The following is a 6,000-nucleotide window of genomic DNA, read 5'->3' as shown; positions in this document are numbered from 1 at the left end:
AGGTGTGGCCCAGCCATGTGCAGATTTCTAGAATGCTGGAGCAGGGTAAACACAGGTGAGCTTTTTGACTTTCCTGACCAGTTTGAACCCGCACACTCACTCCTGCCTCCAGCTCTCAGCTGTGTCACCACTGCCGTTACCTTGCCTCTGGTGGGCTGGATCCTCACTGGGAGGTGGTGCTGGGGAGAGTTCGTCTGAGGCCTGGCCGGCTCCGGTTTTACTGTTGTCCTGGACGTCCTGCCCGGTGGCCTGCTGTCCTTCACCTTGTCCTTGAATGCCTACTCTCCCTTCTCACCCTTCCCGCGCCGTCCGCTGTCTGTCCCCTAGGGAGCTCTTGGCCGCTCTTTGTTCAGAGTGTTCGGGAACAACCAGACCTCAAGTTGTGATGTAAATGCCATTTCTCAAGTCCCCTTTGCTTAATTATGTCCTACGGCAGTATCTACTTCACGGCTGGGCTGCTTTTCTGTTTTGTTGTGAGCCTTTCCTAAGGCAGTCAAAGGTTTTGTAAGTTATTCTTGTAAGACATAAACTGCTTGGGAATTTGCTCCAGAGTTTTCATCACGCAGGATTTTAAACTTGGAATATGGCAGTGGGTGTGAGAAGCCAGGCAAACCACTTGACATTTCACTTCCTTCTTTCTCTGTTCTCCCAAGTCCCAGAAGGACTTTTTACGTAGGGTGGAAAGTGGTTCTGCTTTACTTTTCTATCGTCTTCTTCCCTATATCATGATTTCTGGTAAAAGCTTATGCTCAGACCTCTTTGCTACTGATACGTGGAGTGAAGCTGTGGGGACCGAGAGGACCCTGTGCTTTCTCAGTAGGAGCTGTTGGTGTAAGCAGAAAGACAACCTCACGTTCTAGAACACACCAGAATACACCTGGTCTAGAACCACAGAACCTCCAGTTCTGCCCTGGGTGCAGCCCTTGTTGTGCAAGACTGATGTTCTCGGATCAATGGACGGGTGACTGCAGAGAGAAAGGCTTTTCATGGAGTGAAACTCTGATGAGTTGAGCAGTTTTGGATCATCCCTGTTTCCCTGTGAAGAGATGGTTTTGAGGCTGAGCCAGGCTAAGGCGGCCTCTCCCGCACAGCTGACGTGCAGCAGGCCTTGGCTGCCGGTCTGGCTCACATGCTGTTGGGCAGCCCACCTGTGGCCAGGTGTCTGTCCTTCCCAGAGAGCTCCGGTAACTCCAACAGAATCCCCAACCCGGGAACAGAACCGGATCAGCTCGATCCAATCATGCTCATTCCATTCTGGTTGCTGTATCTTTTCAATAATCCTAATTGAAGTCAGTCGTTGCATTTCCCAGGTGACTTTCCTTAGTAAAGTCTATCCATGTGACCTAAGTGAAGCCAATCAGTCTCAACTGACGCTCTTATATATGACCAGGAAAGTTTCTCCCTGTTTTTGGACGTGACAAGAAGACTGCAGCTGGGATAGCTTTGGAAAACCTTCCTGGGGCCAAGGTAGGACAGGGTGGAGGTGTGAAGTCTGTGCTGTACCGGGCTTTAAGAGGAGGGAGGAGGAGCCTGGGGCAACCCAATGCCTCCAAGATCTCCCACACCTCTGAACTTAGGGTTATGAGAGACATTAGATTTTCTAGGTACTTAAGGGTTGTGGATACAGAGTTTGTTGTTGTTTTTTGTTTTTACCCAGCCCAAATCCTTTATGTTGTATAAGTGAATTGGAAAAACGGGGACTGCATGAGGAACACACTGCTGGAGACCCTGAGATGGTACATCAGAAACCAGAGACGTGGAGGAAGGTCTGGGGAAGTGGGTGCAATGGAGGGGCTTAGAGAAACTTCTCCCGTCTCAAGTACTTGGGCAGCAGTTGTCTGGGACAGCTTCACAGTTGCTCTGGGTTGGGGACTGGGTAATGTTGTGCCTGAATGAGTGCAAACAGAGGAGCAAAACACGTTGATAAAATTGCATGGTCCTTTATTGCCGGTGGTGGAGAGCAGACTCATGCCCTAAAGAACTCTCTACCTCAAAGCAAAAATGGCAAAAACCACAAGGAGTGGAAGAGAAATACATTTTTGCCAGGGTCAAGCTGACCTAAGGCCTATGGGAAACCAATATCAGTTAAAATCTTGACATTAATCCAGGTGCAGCCTGTGTGTTTTAAGCTGGAGCAGTCATGCTATGAGTTTCTATGTTCTGCTGAGTGGGATGCAGTGCACTGTTGCTGTTTAAATTTAGACCACACTTAGTCTCAGACCATAGTCTCCTGATGGGGGTTCTTTTTCAAGATAGTCTTGGGTGCTTTAAATTGGAGTCCCTACTGTCAAGGTGTTAATTTAGTAGGCACACACAGCAGTTGGGTCGGGTTAGGGGAGAAGGAACCAGAGTAACATTTGCTGGGAAATTAGGTTCTTGGTCCTGGTTTCTACTTTGGATACGTGACTCCACATTGGCCTCTCAACACTAGCAGTGCGTGCTTAGCAGTGTAGAAACCCGAGGCTGTGAGATATTAAGTAATGTCCTTAGAATTGCACAGCTAGGATGATTTGATTCTAATTCACACTTGTCTACCATCCTGAGACTTTTAAGTCCCTGGCCATCTACTACCATTTAACAATTTAAAAAGGCAAGCGAGTGCAGAATACATTTTAAAGAGGGATCCATCAGAAGACTTGGGATGATGGGTGTCTCGTAATCTCCCGGCTCTAAGAAGCATTTGCTAATTCACAATAGGGGCAAAGTCAGTCATTTCCTGAGGCTTTGGAGGATTCGTGCTCAGAGATCCAGTGCCCTAAGAACAGAACTCCCTGGAGCTTTGAAATGCTCATCTCTGCACAGCCAACTCAGCCACCCAGAAGCTGTGAGCAGCAGCAGCAGCATGCATGGTGCTAACCTGGGCAGCTCGGGGCAGAGGCCCTGTCACTGCCCACACCGCAGAGCGCTGGTGTTGATGGGTTTCTCCAAACGGCCCTGGAATAGAGAGGAGACGGGAGCAACAGAGTGTAGAGGGGATGGTTGGAGTGCATCGCACCGTGTTCTTCAAAGCTTTGCTTTGAAAGACGAGTGGGACCAGACTGAGGCTCTGGGGAAGGGGAGTCGAGATGCTTTGGCTTCAGATTGTCTGTCTGTCTGTCTGCCTCTCTCTCTCTCTCTCTCTCCCTCTCCCCCTCCCCCTCCCTCCTCAGGATCATTATTTTCATTTTCCTCCCGGAAAGCTGCTGCTTCGCTCAGGCTGATCCTGATGTGCCGCTCTGGGGTGCAGGCATTTTGCATTGACGCCTCTTCCTTAGGGAAATGTTGAATTCCCTAACGGGGGGGCTGCGCACAAGTGCCGTATTGACATCACGAGTGTTTGCTTTCTTCCCTCGAGTAGCTTCTCTGAGAGCTCTGGGCGGTTCTAGAGAGAAGGCTTCTGGTGAAATGAATCTCTTCATCACTAGGCTGCTTTAGTGGTCAGCAACAGGTCTTTGGGGTGAGCGTTATTATTAGGGAAATTCCAAATGCTGGAATTCTTTTTCGTCAAGTGCTCCTGTTTTTGTGTTTGACAAGGTAATTATTATATTGAGCCCTAGGAAATTGCCATAAATGTAGTACTTGACTGGCAGTTTCCTGTGGCTCGATCTAACCCGCCTCTCCGGGCATCCAGAGTGTTCACAGGTCTTGAACGAAGTTGTTCCGAGTACTTCTTCCACAACTTGTCTGGCTGAGAAAACAGATCTGCAAATTTTCTTTTCAGAGTTCCTGGGGACTTAACGATTAAGCATTTCTTTGTAAATGATTTGTCTGCTCTGTTGTAGTTTTCTGTTTTGAAGCACTTCCTAATACGCTGCTTTCTCTCAGGGAATCCATGTGCAATTGCTTGGGAGGCTGCGATAAAGACAGAATGTTTCTCTTAGATGATTTTTGGGCAACATAACATAAGCCAAGCATACTTTGGATTCAGTGAAAAATAGCCCGTATGAGTTAAGTTCACTGTTTGTATCAGAACCTTTTACTTTGAATTAATAAAATCACTAAATGCAAATCATATAATCTATTGGAAGAAAAATGTGATTTCATAATAGAAATAACATGAAATAATTCCAAACAAGATTTCCATTGTGATGTTAATACCCTTTTTTGTACTGAGAATAGGTACTTAATACAGATTTCAGCCCCCTGGAGGAAAAAGAAGAGCAATTGATTTAATTGATGGTAGTTTTTATTGAGGGCCAGTGAATGGGACAGATTTGAAGTCAATGGATTTTACTTGTCATGTTGGTCATTTTTAAGTGCTCAGGTTTTAAAACAATCATCTTCAGTGATAAGGAGGCCTGGCCACGCACCTATCGACTGCTTCAGCAGAACGGGGTGGAGTGTGCCCTAGGGTACAGGAGTGAGGCAGTAACAAGGAGCACCTGGCGCACAGGTGACAGCCTGTGGAAACCTCCCCTAGGGCTGCACTCTGAGCACATCCAGCCGGAAGCAGTTGCCGTCCAGTGTCCTTCCCTGGGCCCCAAGTGCCCGCAGCCCTGCTGTCTCCCTGGGGACCCTTGTCTGCCTCCCCACCCCACCGTGGAGTCGGACACGGCGGAACTGGGCGTGCACCCAGGCTGGGGCAGCTCCGGTTAGCAGCGACAAAGGGAACTGGGACAGATTGCTGAGGCAGGCTTTCCTTCTGGCCACGTTCCAATGGCCAAGAGCTTCTTCCCTTCCGTTTGCCTTACCCTCAGCCCTCTGTCACCTCCTCTTCCTCCCATCCCAATTCCACTTTTTAATTTCCTCAGAATTACTTGGCAACCTAGTTTGGCCCATGAAGTATAGTTTACAGTAAAATATTATAGATGGCAGCTTCTGCATTATTTCTTGAGCTTTGATTATAAGTACTGTGGAAATATTAAGCATATAAAACACTATTATTGCAGCACTAGTAATTAAACGAACAGAAAACATTTAATTAAAAGTAAGCATTTAGTTTTTAAGGATAATTTTAATTTTCATAATCTTTTATATTTCATTGGCTCTCATTTAACTTAATTTTTGGGTTTCTTATAACTTCTAACTTGATTCTGGGTATTTAATTTATTAAATCATTTAATTCACTTTTCCCCCTTTTAACTTGATTTAGAGAAAATGCCCATGTGGAAAATCTAATCAATAATATTTCACTAAAGAAATAAAGAAATTAAGAGTCATTTCTTAAGTAGATTTTTGTCATATTAGTTAAATAAGACAACTAGGCTTTCTATCTGTGTTCTATGTTAACAGTAACTCTTCTCCGTCTGTGTTACCGGATGTAGTACCAGCCTCTTTGCATTTTTCTGTCTGCTGGGCTGGAGGTTGCAGAGGTGTTAGGTGCTGGACTGCTGTCTGTTAGGAATTGAAAGGGTCTTGGCTTCCCAAAGTCATGGAGACTTAACCCCTGAGGCCCCATGTTAGTGTTTGGTGGGTTGAGGGTGAGAGTTGACGTGATGAAGGGAGCTGGGAGGTGGACCTCTTGGGATACTTGTCTCTGCTTCCTTGCCATCACTTCTGTGCACCTGCTCCGCCATTGCCAGCCTCCTCCACTCTCCAGAGGGGCCACCTGGTCCTGAACTGTGTCCCTGCAAACCATCCGCCAGAACAAACCATTTCCTTCCCAAGAAGCTCTTCCCTGGTATTCGAGAAAAAATAACAAAACAACTGAGATAGCCACCACTCATCAGAAATGGGCGGGCACATCTCTTGCCCTTTTACAAGTGACCTCCTTTTCTATTCTGAGCTACTCTTTCTCGGGAGTGGCAGGAGATGGTCCTGTGGTTGGCATTGCCCTCACCTTCTCTTCTGAGTTGAGTTTGTTTCAGAAGGCTTCCAGGGGTGCCACAGGGCTGCTGCCGCCGGGGTGAGTTCACCTGACTCTGCCACCTGACCTTGCTGGCATGGGTGTCACTCCCATCTTTCTGTCTGGTGCCTGGGTGCTGCTGCAAGTGAGTTCACCAACAAGGTTCCCAGTTCTTGTTTGGAAGGCCCTTGCCAGGCTCCCACTTGTCTGCTGCTTTTTTGTCCCCTTGGATCTGT

General features: G+C 47.2%; 1 long non-coding RNA gene across 14 annotated transcripts in view; it reads left to right on the top strand.

The window, feature by feature from the left end:
* The first annotated feature begins 1,309 nt into the window (after positions 1–1,309).
* Positions 1,310–6,000, top strand: part of LOC149126006 (uncharacterized) — a 453,707-nt gene continuing 449,016 nt past the window's right edge. For 5 of the 14 annotated variants that reach the window (XR_016235156.1, XR_016235154.1, XR_016235153.1 and 2 more), the window contains exon 1: positions 1,312–1,467. This is a non-coding gene — a long non-coding RNA (uncharacterized LOC149126006). Of the gene's footprint in view, positions 1,468–6,000 lie in introns of all 14 variants that reach the window. The other 9 variants (XR_016235147.1, XR_016235145.1, XR_016235143.1 and 6 more) reach the window with 4 other exon arrangements.

This window comes from Oryctolagus cuniculus, chromosome 6, assembly GCF_051225735.1.
Source record: "Oryctolagus cuniculus isolate XC-2025 breed Fujian yellow rabbit chromosome 6, ASM5122573v1, whole genome shotgun sequence".
Lineage (NCBI taxonomy): Eukaryota > Metazoa > Chordata > Mammalia > Lagomorpha > Leporidae > Oryctolagus > Oryctolagus cuniculus.
This window is presented reverse-complemented; position numbering and strand designations above follow the sequence as displayed.